The 13819-nt window shown below is 32.3% G+C and overlaps 1 long non-coding RNA gene and 1 pseudogene across 1 annotated transcript; one reads left to right on the top strand and one right to left on the bottom strand.

The window, feature by feature from the left end:
- The first annotated feature begins 1998 nt into the window (after nucleotides 1-1998).
- On the top strand, nucleotides 1999-4413 carry LOC136067815 (uncharacterized). The gene is made up of 2 exons (XR_010629226.1): nucleotides 1999-2710; nucleotides 3732-4413. It is a non-coding gene; the product is annotated as an uncharacterized LOC136067815 (long non-coding RNA).
- Nucleotides 4414-7649: 3236 nt separating this feature from the next.
- LOC112017383 (pyruvate dehydrogenase E1 component subunit beta, mitochondrial-like) lies at nucleotides 7650-13484 on the bottom strand (annotated as a pseudogene).
- Between the last annotated feature and the right edge of the window lie 335 nt (nucleotides 13485-13819).

The raw sequence follows: 13819 nt of genomic DNA, 5'->3' as shown, positions 1-13819 counted from the left end.
CAAAAGTTTTTTAGTACTCCCAGAATATAATAACATGGTACTCTCTCATCTCATATAAATGGTGGATCTTATTAATTAAATTCATGATGAGATCTACAACATTCACATGAGAGGAGAGAGTACCACGTCGTTATATTCCAAGAGTACTAAATAATTTTCAGCAAGTGTGACACAAACTCATTAAGAAACCAACAAATTACTATCGACACACAGGGCAATGTCATGAAAGTTCTACCTTCTTAATATATGTTCTCTCTCAATTTACAGTCATCTTCCTAGTTTCTATGTACCTTGTAAAGTTGTGATTTCCAACTAACTTGTGTTGGCTTTAATTCCGTACAAAATTTGATTGTATTTTCTTCAATCATTTTCCCTGTACGTATGCGGGTTTATTTGTAAGGAATGGGTGTGAGAGATCAGTGAAGAATCAAGCTTCAAAAGATGAATTAGTGTCAATCGCGACTAGTTTGCGAGTTTCTCACGAGTAGCAACCCGCGAAAAGGCCACGTGTGAAGCACATGATTAGAAGCTAAAGAGTCACGCCAAGCTGTCAAGTTCGCGAGTGTTTCGCGAGAAGGGTCATCCCGCGAAGTACTCACGACACATTCTATTTGGTAAAAAGTTAAGTTGCTTTATCAAATTCTTTACCCACACTATAAATACCCTCGTTACCCACGAATTGTAAAGAGTACTTTTCAGAGAGAAAACCCTAGTAAATACACTTGAGAGTTAGAGATTGTCATACCCACAATCATCTACGCATTTTCTTGCGGTTTTTCTCAACTCCTACCTCTTCATCTCTAGATCCTTGAGAAGTTGTTAGCCCAAAAACTTACCACACCAAATCTGAGTGTCAACTGAGATTTTGGTGCTATTGGGAAGTATTAGAATGAGCCATTTAGTGATGGATGGAATTGGGCTGAATTGTTGGATCCGGAAAGTTAGAGAAAACAAGACTACAAGAAGTCTGTTGATAGCAAGAGCTTAGAGAGTTCAAGTAGAAGGGGTAGACTAGGCTTGGAGTGTTTTTTGTTATTCATATACTCCAACTTTATTCTCTAGTGGATCGATTTTGACTTAGAAGGTCGCAGAGAGGTTTTTCGCCGAGTTCTTCGGTTTCCTCTTCGATAACATGTTTTGGTGTTATCTTGTGTTTGCATCATTTATCGTCCCTACTCTTTAAGCTTTCATTTAATTGTTGTTTATGGATGGATATGACTTAAAGTAGTATTATTGGTTTTTTTCGCACATTTACTATTGTTTTGCACTTTATTTAAGTTAGAGTAAAAGCAATCTAGTCATAATTTTTAATTGGAGGTTTGAACAAACTTTTATGATTTAGCACAAATTTGAGCTTTCATTAAAAAAAAAAGAAAAAAAGAAAAAGGCAGAGGTAGTTTCGGGAGATAAAGAAACAATACCCCTAAAATATGTTCGATCAAGCTTATCAATTAAAGCCCAACAATGGCGACATGTTTAAGGAGAAAGGAGAGAAACCCGTAACTCCTCTCTCTTCTCAGAAACCCAAAAATCAAAACCATATCCTTCCCCCAAAATCAAAATCCAAAACTTAGATGAGAAAGAAGTAAGCGATCAGATGTGCCATTCTCTCGCAATCTCCGATTCTCTCACACAATGGCCACCGATTCATTAGACCAACTCAACTTCAACCCTACTACTACTAAAGAAGAAAACCCTAAAAAAACCCTAGACGACGACATTACTATTACTGCTGTTACGCCCACCAGATCGCCTTGAAGAAGAAGAAGAGGAAGAACCAACCGATGAGGCTTCCAATTCTGTGACCACTGTCAATTCCGACGCAAAATACGGCGAGGATTCGAAGAGCACTGTAGCCACTACCTGTAGCAGGGGATGTTGTTGATGTGGGTCCTCGGCTTCCAATATTCAGAAGAAGATCCACCGTGCCGAGCAATTCGGCGTTTCTTTGCAACTAACCGAGGAGAAGAAGCGTAACTCACGAAAAGAGAGGTCTTTTTCTATTTGTGTTTTCTTTTTAATTATTGAATTGGTGTTTAATTTCTGTAAATCTACATTTTTTGTTTGTTTCTTTTAATGTTTCATAAATAATTTTTAAAAATACTAATTTTATGATATTTACCTGTTTAGGATTATTGAATAATTTTCGTTGTTCATGTTTGTTAACTATCTTGACATATTGAAACAGTGGTTGCTACAAATTTTCTGGGTTTTTCTCTTAAAAGACCATAATTTGCCAATTGGGTTATATATGAATTTTTGGGTTTTAGGATCAATTAGTTCAAGTTGGTTTCTTTTTATATCTGTATACAGTTCTTATATATGTTTGTATATATTATATAAATACTCTTCTTGATAGCAAGGTTGTGGGATTTTGATTCTATAAGAGCCTATATACTTATATATGGTTTTTTGGATTTTAGGATATTTAATTAAATTGGTTTTTTCCTTCTTCTTTTTTTTTTTTTTTTTCTTTTCCCTGTGTATTTGAAGTTTTGAACTCAATTTGATTTTGTGAGTTTTTCCTCACACATACATTATGATTGTTGATTTATGATTGTGGTCTCTATAGCATTTATTCTTTTTTGGTGTTTGTGGGTTTGAGGAACGAAGTGGATTTTAATCAGAAAGTGCTGAAGCCCAACTGAAGATTTTTGGCAAAAACAAGTTTGAAGAGAAGCCAGTGAATATTATGATGAGGAGGTTGCTGGTAGAGTTTATGATCTTGCTATCTTAAATAGACAATCTATATCAGTAGTTAAATGAATAACATATTCAGTTTTATACAAGGTTGAGATTTCTCAATTATATACAAAAAATTGTAATATTCAGTTTGATTTTTATATATGGTTGAGATTTCTCACCAAAAAAAAAAAAAAAATTGAAGCCATTCAAATTGATCTGTAACATGTTCTCTTTGGCACGAACTATATCCTCAACCTATACAATAGACAACAAGAACATTAAACTTCTCTAACCTTCTTGATTGAAAGCCATCAAACAATTTCAAGGAATCACTAGAATTATCTTCAAAGATAAAAGTCGCATCAAAGTTAATTTATACATACAACAACAACAACAACAACAACAACAACAACAACCACCAAGTCTTAATCCCAAAATTTTGGAATTGACTATTGATCCTCAATAGACTAATCGAAGTCGTTCACATAAATTTTTTTATGTCATTTTATTCTATTTGAAATCATACTCTCTAGTACTTTCTTAATTAATATGTCATTTTTTTTTTTTTTTACTTTTATTAATGTTATTTTTTGTCTTACTTGACCTCTTTTCCCTCAACTTGAATCAACTCATGTTTTCCCATGAGTACATTAATTTCTATCTCTAAACATAACTAAATCATCTCAAACAACTCTCTCACATTTTCATCAATTCGAAAAACTCGTATCTTTAAGTGAATTTCCTCATTTCAAATAATATTTTTACTTGTATTTTCAATCATCCATCTTCACATTTTCATTTCAGTTACACTCATTTTATAATATGTTGCTTCTTAACAGCTTAAGATTCAATACCATAAGGCCTAGTTGTCTTATAGCAATCTTATAAAATTTACCCCTTTAACTTAATAGGCATTTTATGATCACACATTTCTCTTGATGCACTTCTCTACTTCATCCACATTGTTCTTATTTTATGATTCACATCCCCAATCTCTCAATTTTTAAGAAATATCAAAGTCAATTTATACATCCTTGGTTTTCTAGCAAATCCTGTGATGAAAATGGAAGCATAAAGGAGGCATGAAACTATCCAAGGGCTTCTGAATATTACTTTCCTTGAGACAGTTGAACCGATCACAGTAAACTACAGTTTATTACTTTCTTCAGAGGAGATCATGAATGCAAGATCAAGCCAAATTATTCACTGGGATAGAAAGGCTTCAAAGTTTTTCGCACAGAAATTGGACTGGTCTACTGGATATAAGATTTTCAATGAACATGCTACATGTTTTTCTGAAGCAATATCCAGGGGTGTGTTGTGGGAGAATAGCAATCATATTGGTGCACTCTCCTAGCTGATCAAGTTGGCCTTTATGCTGGAATTTAATGAGGAAGTGATAGCAATCATATTGGTGCACTCTCCTAGCTGATCAAGTTGGCCTTTATGCTGGAATTTAATGAGGAAGTGATCATGTTTTTAATGAAGTCCAAGAATTTACAAATTATCAAGGACGACATGGAATTCCTCTCTTCTGCCTTCCCCTCAGAATAATTATATGCCATAATGTCAATGTTTGGAAGTGTATTTTATTTATTTTTTCATTGATTTCCTGTGTATTTCTAAATTTGTTTCTGGTGTAAATATGAAAATTGAATCAGTTTCTGCACTGCTATTCTTTTCCTTTTTTACTCTAATTTTGAACTGAATGATACTGTGTGTTATTGGCATGTATATTTTTAGAATGGATTAGTTGCTTTATTTCTATTCTTGATAGTCTATTACTAATATATTGTAGTTCTGCATCTCTATTTGTGAGTTGTGTGCAATTTTTTTTTTTTTTTTTGATTCATATGCTTGAAGATTCTGTTTTAGTGTTGGTCAATCAGAAAGAATCCTAAAATGTGGTGTTTGTTGGTATCGAATCTATCCACACATGCACAATAAAGAAAAGAAACCATAGACAAGAGTACAATAAAGACAATTGGCATGAGCTTCACCATCATGCACAGTTATATTTATTAAATACAGCAGCCACAATTTATTAGGCTAACCCAACTTCAAATTTGTGACAGCATTAGTGGACCAGATTGGTGTGCTTGATTAAGCTAAGCCCCAGCGCCCCCCACCCCCCCCCAGGGGGGGGGTGCCCAAAAAAAAAAAAAAAAAAGTAAGGAATGTTGGTTAAAACATGGCTCTCATTTTGGAAGTTTCATTGAATTCAAGGTGAGTTATTCTCTCTTTTGTTGCGAACTTGATGTTGTATCAATCATCTACTCGCCGTTTTTTACTCGTAATTTCATCTCTTTCGCATGCCATAGACTATAGAGTTTGTGGGTGTAGTTTTAAGTCTATATTTCATTTCCTGAATAATGTTCCCAACAGAACTTCTTCTTCTGGACTTCGATAAGATTTTAAATCCATCCTTTAAATTTATTTCTTTTCCAACTTTTTTTTGTTCAATACTTTTGTTCATTATTATTATTATTTTGTTCAATCATAGACGACTTTCGAGACTTAAAAGAGCGTCGAGTTCCATTTTGATAAATGTGTTGAAATGTTTAAAAAACACTTATTTTGTATATTATACTTTATCAACATCTATATCTATATATTACTAAAAGCTGAAGCGTAGCATTTAATGTTGATACGCTCACATTGAGCCACATCAACAGCCACGTCATCATTTTTTGTATTCAATTTTTCTTATATATATATATATATATATTTTTAAATATTTTCTCATTTAAGGTGACTTAATTATTTAAAAATTAAAATATCTTTTAACCATTATTTTTATTATTAATTTTCCAAAACTCTCATTTCCTTTTACTTCTTCATCTTCCCACTACTTTCTACCTTAATATCATTCTTTCTCTACCTTTTTATCTTCCTTTATTTTGACTCTTCTTATTCTCAATATCTTACTATAAATTTAACATTTTCTTTTTCATTCTATGCATAGTTTTCTCACAGAAAAAAGGCTACTTCTCTCTCTCTCTCTCTCTCTCAATTTGTTTTTCATTTTTTTATTTTTTTATTGCATCAATTCTTTAGGTTGATGAATTTTTGAGTTAATTAGAATTTTACTTTGAGTTGATGTAATTTAGTTTTGTGTTTTAAGTTGTTATCTTCTATATTCTCTTTGATTAAATATTATCCTACTGCATTAAACATATAGTGTATAATAATATATTGTTATTATATTACATAGAATGACTTGGATAATTTGATGTTTATTGCTATATATTTTATTTTTACTCTTTTTTCCTCTAATATTATTTTATTCAATATTTAAATCCAATCACATCCTCTATACTATTAAATTATGTAGCACAAATTAAGAAAATGGCTAAACACAAACTTGCATTTCTTTACCATACATTGGGGGAATCAAAATATTTGTGTGATAAAGAGTCATATAATTTATAATTTAGATGGCACCCTTTGAATATGTCTAGGCCCATATATTGATCAATTTGTAGACTTAAAAAGCTATTGAGAATGAACTTTTTGAATCAAGTCTAAAAAAATATGAACTACTATATATCATTTAGATAAAAACTTTTATCATAGATACATTAATACTTTTTTTGCCACAAATTTAAATCACGCAAACTTAATAATTTTATAATATGTGTTAGCATTGTCTCTACTTCTTATTCTTCTTCTTCTTCTTCTCAAAAATATTATGTATCATCTTTAAAGGATGCCAACAATATTGATCTTATGGGAAAAGTTACATAAAATATTGAGAAAAAAATGTTTTATATTACAATCTACTAAAAATGTTTTTTAAATATTTAAATCTTTTTATTTTTCATATCACTGACGTGTTTTACAATTATCACATGTGTTAACTTAAGTCTTAATATCCTTAAGTTGTTTCGGCAAAAAGAAAAAAAAAGTTGTCACAAAAGAGGAGTTTATGTAAAGTTTTTTGCAAAATGAAAGTAAATAGTGAAATAATGATTCATGAATTAAAATATATATATATATATATATATCTATACATATTTATCTTGTGCTATTGTAACTTTACATATAATTTTGCATTTATGTGTTCATTTACTTTAATTTAGATGTTTATAACTTAATAATGAAATCGATAAACAAGGTAAGTAAAACAATCATATTTCTACCATTCAAAAAGTCACAATTTCTTTTTTATCAAAAAGGCATTTTACACGTCCTTGGAATTATTTTTAAATTTTTTTTATGAAACCTTTGACATACTACTAACCTAACCACTTCATACATTAAAAATATTTAAGGCTCATTATTATTTCCATTTATATATTATGGATATCTTAATTAATTGAGACCAAACTAGAGAAATGCCTTTCATATTTTCTTGAAAATTCAGAAGGAAAAAAAACCTTTGACATATCACTAATGTAACTATATCTATAACTATTTAAGCCATCCATGATCTATTTTTTATTGATAACCATAAAATTTACAACCAGCAAGGGAACATACAAAGTAATAAAGAATGAATGAAAGGAAGAAAAAAAGAAATGAAATCAAACATCAATTAATAACCATTATTTGAAAAATAAAAAGGTGGTCAAGAGGAATAAGAAATAAAATAGAGATGGCTATACAAAGGACATTGAACACTTTATAGTGCAATAAAATCGACCATTACATTCACTTAATTAAATCAACAATTAAATATTATAATACAAAATTTAAACTTAAAACTAATCAAACTCTAACTAGGGAAATTATATAAATATATATAATCATAATCTTCATACACAATGAATAGTTTTACCTATTATTTAATGTTTATGTTAGGTAAATCATCAACCAATAAATATATGATAATGGAAAAAATGTTATAGACAAGATTATGAAAAATATGATGAAACTTTTTTTTTTTTAACTCTTTATAAAGTCTAGGGACTAAAATAATATTTTATCTAAAAAATTAATATGCGCAACGCGCGAGTCTGCGACTAGTTTTTATAATATCAAATATTTAAGAAGCACTTATTTTATATGTAATATTTTTTTAAATATTAAATAGGTGTTAGTTTTTATTTTCATTAAAAAAAAATTGTTTTAAGCTTTGGCCCTCCTAGGTTCAAATCCTAGTTCCGTCCCTGAACCATCTATTGCATGTCCTCTTTGCAGCACGAACTATATCCTCAACCTGTACAACAAGACAACAAAAATATTGAACTTTTAAGAGTGATGCGTCTTAACTTCTAGGGTGAAAGCCATTAAAGCATTTCCAAGGAATCGCCAGTATTACCTACGAAGATGATGAAAACCACCAACGCATGGCATTGAAGGCTTGTGTTTATTATTTATATATCACATTCATATTCCAGTTCAGAAGTTATTACTTGAAGAGTTAAATGGTTTTGATTTAGAAGCTATTCTGGTAAGGGGGAAACCTCATGCCCCAAGTCGTTATTGTTATAATATTGTCCACTTTGATCACACCAACCTCTTGGTCTTCAAATATGTCACACCAATAATTAAGGTCCAAAGCCCACAAATAAAGCGTAGTAACTCTCTCTACCTTGGTGATTTGAGGCTCAGTTAGGACTTAGTTCTCTATTACCTTACCCCACATAAGAAGTCATTGAGGCCTAGAAAGGGTGTTGAGCCGAGAAGAGACACTAAGGCCTACTAAGGCTAAGCAGAAGTGTTGTGTACAGCGTACCTCTGACCCTACTTTTCTCAAATCAAGCTATCTTATTCCCAAGATCTAAGTTCTAATTGGTGACAAGTAGGCTCTCATGACTTCACTGCTGCAAGTCTTCAAGGAGCACCTTGATGTGTCGATTTGTTGGAGACCCAATTGATACAAACAAGATTTGTTCATAGAGAAGATCCATATAGAGGAAATCTAGAGGTTTCGGCATTACTGCGGTAGTATGGCAAACAAAGCGTTTTCACAAAGGTTTTGTAAGTAGACTACTTGTAAATATTTATTTTATAGTATATTTTCTAACAGAATTGGATCCCAAGAGTGGTTTTTCCATTGATGAGGTTTTTCATTGATTTTTCACTTTGTCACTAAAATCTGTCTTTGACAATTTTCATTATTATTGCCTTTGATTGGGTGATTATTATTGTTAGGTGGAGCCAGGGGGGTCGAGGGGGGCAATTGCCCCCCTGACCCAACCCATAACACCCTCTACCCCTCTCCTTATGTATACAAAATATATGTTTTCGTTCTTTTGGTACATTTGTATGCTTTTTTTATTACATCTGTTGTATGTGTCAAACCTTATTGAATTTATTAAAAAAAAAAAAAATCAAAAGAAAAAAATTTTGTATTTTTTTCATGTTTCTTAAGATTCAAAAGTTATAAAAGAAAAATAAGGATAAAAAAATTAAGCAAATGCTTTAACCGAATACAAATAAATAAATATATATATATATATATATATAGAATACAAATAAATAAATAAATAAATATATATATATATATATATATATATTATTACCTATCAAAAGTGTTAAGAGGTCAAATTCTTTACATAATAATTTATTATTTTTCACAAAAAAAGGGTGTATTGTAATAAAATTTGTAAACAATTGAGTATCCATAACTTGGTATTATTTTTGTAGAATTAAACTATTGATTCTTAGATGCCAAAATGGTTACTATATGGTAATAACTTGTCTTAATTTAATCATTTTATGAATTTAACAAAAGCTAACACAAGTTGTAATTAACATTTATCTAATTAGTAAAAATCATTACATGAGAATTATAAGTGGGATTTTAATTATGAAAAAAAATATATATAACACATCTTATTCATATGTATAAAAAACTCAACCAATAAACTCAATAAATGGATATACTATCTTTATATGGGTCATTTAAAAATAAAAAATATTAATCTTAGTTTAATTTTATTGCCTAGATGGATCTTAGGTATTATATATATGTACGCTATTTTCTTACACAATAGATTTCTTGCTTCATATGCCTACGGGAATGCATATATGTCAATTATCAATTTTGGCCCCCTTGAACTTAAATCCTATCTCGGCCACTATTTTGTGGTTGAATTACTTGTTGCATTATTTATTTTGGAATACACATAACTTGTTGAATTAATAAAAATAATCAACTGCATAAGTAGGATCTAAATAAAATTTTCAATTGGTAATCTCTCAAATCCCCTCAACCCTTGTTCAATTTTCTTTCAGTTTTACTAGGGTAAGGTTAAAAAATTGAAGAGTTGCTTCAATCCTTCATGATTTTTTTTTTTTTTTTTTGCTAGATAAATGCGGGGGCTTGAACCCCCGAGCAACAAGTCTCTATACAGCCCGAGTACCAACTCGCCTACATGGAGCAGTGGTTTCAATCTTTCATGATTAGGCTTAGTTTTTCATTTTTTGATTCATATATTTTGTCCCTATTTGTGAATAAGTAGGTTTTAGGGGTTGTATGTGGACTGAAATTCATGCACATTAACACTTACTCATACCTTTTTTTGTTTAAGCACACCAAGTGTTTGCTAAAATGCCAAAATGATGATGTCAAAAGTTTTTACGTGCATTTTTCATGGTCCTTTCTTATATTTCTAGTTTATTTAGGAATGTACCTTGTATCGAAAACAACTTTGAAGCCTGTTGACAAACGTTTTCTCTGCGTCCCGCATCAATTCATCCTGTGCATATAGGCAGGCTTAGGGCCTAGCCTTCATTTATCATGTTTCCATATAGGCATGCTAAGTTTAGGAATGGTTGGTGGATTAGTGCCTAGATTTCTTGACTATCACACACAGGATTGATGCATTGTGATTTCCATATTGACTTGTCTCAAGTGCATTATGGCTCCAAGACACCTACGCACAAGCAGTGCAACACCTAAGTGTGATGAGACTTGATTTCATGATCTTGATTCATCCAATTTGCATGTTAAAGAGTCTTTTCCAAACATTCCCTAATTTTGGAATGTACCCTATTAGAGCTCAGGCATACCTGCATACCCCGTGTCATTGAGTCATGTGAGTGTTTACACTTGACCACTGGTTTTCCTGCACCTTCGCTAACCTTATCCATGAGTCATGATCGAACATACACTCAATCCAAGAGCATAGTTCTTTCTCAGTCATGGTAAATGTCTGTTTTGGGGTCAAACATGACTTGGTCTCTAATGTGTTACAACTCCCTCGTTTCCTAGAGTCTCCCTAGCCATACACATCTCAAATTGGACTGTCCCAGCTTGCCACACTGACTTTATTCTGTGCAGAAACTGCCACTCATCATGGTGTCTCCAAAGTTAACTCTGTCCTGTTTACTTCTAAGTTTAGGTGCCTCAATAGTATCATTTGCTTGAACTTGTTTCCTATCTTACTCGTGTCTACACTTAAGGTAGCTAGGACTCAGATACTTTATGCCCTTTAAACCGATGTACCCATAATTATTAGGTGATAATAGGGCCCATTTGGTAATATTATTCTAGTAACTTTATTTGTATTTTTTAGAACTACGTGTGGGTACCCTCTAGATGTTTTTGGGTCCACCTCATCTCATCCTGTCCTCTCGTTCCCATTTGTCATCACTGGGATCCTTTAGGTTTCCATTTGTATGCTGCCGACGCTAGGGCCAAGACTACCTTTGCCATTGGATAGAGGACACTACAGGTTAGCTCTTCACATGTGAAACATGCATGGCAAGAAGATTCTAATTCTGATGAGGGCCTGGATCGTGAGATTGATGAGATGGCTAAGGCTGTTGCTGCTAAGTCCAGACCATCCAGAACTCCGGCACTTCAAGGAACTTCTCAAAGATTTGTAACAGTTATTTTAAAAGTGGATTTTCTAACAGGATTGGATCCTCATAGTGGTTTTTCCAATAAAGTGCATTTGTTTTCCAATTCGTTACCAAAATCTGTGTTCCTTCTACCTTTTCACTATTATTATTTTTGATTTGGTGATTGTTATTGTGCTAGAATTATTTGTTGGATTCTGATCGAAATACACGTAACTTGTTTAATTAATCAAAATAATCCGTTGCATAAATGATTGTAGTCTAAATAAGACATTTCAAATAATTTGACAACCAAAGAAGTGGTTCTAAATCCTCGAAAAAGCTCCACATGCATGTAAAGATGAAATCAAATTCAAATTCAGAGGACTCAAGACATAAATTCTTATATTGCAAGTACAGATGAAAATCATCATGCAAAACAATGAGAATCCAGTAACACAAACCTGTGGAAGAGACATCCTCTCAAGACCTGCATTATAAGACACTGGAACATCAGCTCCTGTAATCCTCTCAACTGGTGCATCCAGATAATAAAAGCTCTCCTCAATCACAGATGTACTGCAGAAATAAAGAGACGCATATATGGGTAAATGCTTTGGGGAGGGAGAGAAATCTGAAAAAAAAAAAAAAAGGGCAAATATTTTAGGATGAGGACGTAACCAGATCTCGGAACCAACACCATGTTGAGGAAACCCGTCTTCAACAATTACCAGTCTACTAGTTTTCCTGACAGAAGCATTGATTATGGCTCTGTCAAGGGGACTTATATATAGAGCGCAGATTTATAACCTGTATTACATTTGCAGAAATTGTATCTCAAACAACAATTGGCCGTAGTGCAATTCCATTACTGAACATTAAGGGCTTTTGAGTTACCTCAGCACTGATTCCTTCCTTTTCAAGAGTCTCAGCTGCCTATCCACCAGAGTTAGTTCCAGGTCAAAATATAATATCTTAAGGAAGGAAATCTAATAATAAGGAATTTTCAAGGAGAAGGCAGATAAGAAGAAGAAAAAAAGACCTAATCAATTATATGACCTACTGTTCCAAATACAAGTTAAGACTTCTGAGTTGTGCCTACCAATCTTAGGTAATCATGTCAAGTGACTACTTCTAACTACTGTCATAACCACAACCTAACATACTGTATTGACAAAAAAATTTAGATTTGCTTGTAAATTAATAAACAAAAATTAGGAAAAACTTTGGCTATATTGCAAAAAACTCATTCCAATTTTTGCCCACAAAATAATTTTTATAATTACAATATTACATTGACAAGCCAAACCCTATTATTCAGTACCAGCAAAAATGGATGCATTTTATTTTTAATATCCAAAGATAATTTCATCCATTCCGCGTGTAAAAATTCTGTAAAGTGCATATTCCAGTCGACCAGAACAATGAATCTGACAAAGCTTCTAGAATGATGACAAACCTTGAGAGCATAACCAACCATCCTTGAGAAAGCAGTAATGTTTACATCCTTTCCTTCTCTCTCTATCTGTCAACAGAAACAAAAGAGATGACAATCAATTTTACTAATAATGAAAAAAAAAAAAAAAGACTCTAGATAGAAAAATCAGATATTACTTATGATGAAAATGAATATCAATAAGCAGATAAAGGAAAAAATAACCTTAGCTTTTCCTATTGGTAGGAAAAAATTGGAATCAAGAACTTCTTCTGAAACAGGAAAAGACTCCTCGTAACTGTAACTCAAAATTGAGTTGAGAACAAGGACTAAAACATTTGAATCACTGACAAAACCCAACTCACAAAATTATAGTTCTTCAGTGAACTACTCACAACAACTCATTTTCAAGGAAAACAACAGGGTCAGGATCCCTAATGGCAGCTTTTAGCAGGCCCCGATCATCTTCCGATGAGTATGGTGCTAACACCTTCAAACCAGGACATGAAGCATACCATGCTACAAAGCATTGCACAAAATCCCAAACTAAGCATTCTACTCAAAGCAATAGTATGAAGGTGAGCACATAAGTCTTCTATCACATTAGTGCTATGGTGGTTGAACAACTCATAGTTTCAAACAATAACGGATATGAAATGGCAATATAAAAAGGTGGTAGCTCTCTGAATCCCCTATCCTTCCACGGGATGTCCCCTCATAAAGAGGATGGGTAGGACTTGGTCAATCAAACCCTGAACGTCTACTCGTTTTTTCTTTTCTGGTTCAACTTTTTTAACCAACCCAAAAAGGAGCACAATCCTAGTACATTAAAGTACAAAAGAAAAAAAAAATCCAGTATAGTTCCTGAAATTTTATAATGAAACTCACTTAAGCTTTAACTAATAGTGTCATGTAGGAATTAGGGACGGAACCAGAATTTGAACCTAGGGGAGGCGAAAGCATGAA

Source organism: Quercus suber, unplaced genomic scaffold (genome assembly GCF_002906115.3).
Source record: "Quercus suber isolate HL8 unplaced genomic scaffold, Cork oak 2.0 scaffold_7, whole genome shotgun sequence".
NCBI classification, from domain to species: Eukaryota; Viridiplantae; Streptophyta; class Magnoliopsida; order Fagales; family Fagaceae; genus Quercus; species Quercus suber.
The sequence above is the reverse complement of the archived record's forward strand: the minus strand, read 5'-3'. Positions and strand labels throughout refer to the sequence as shown.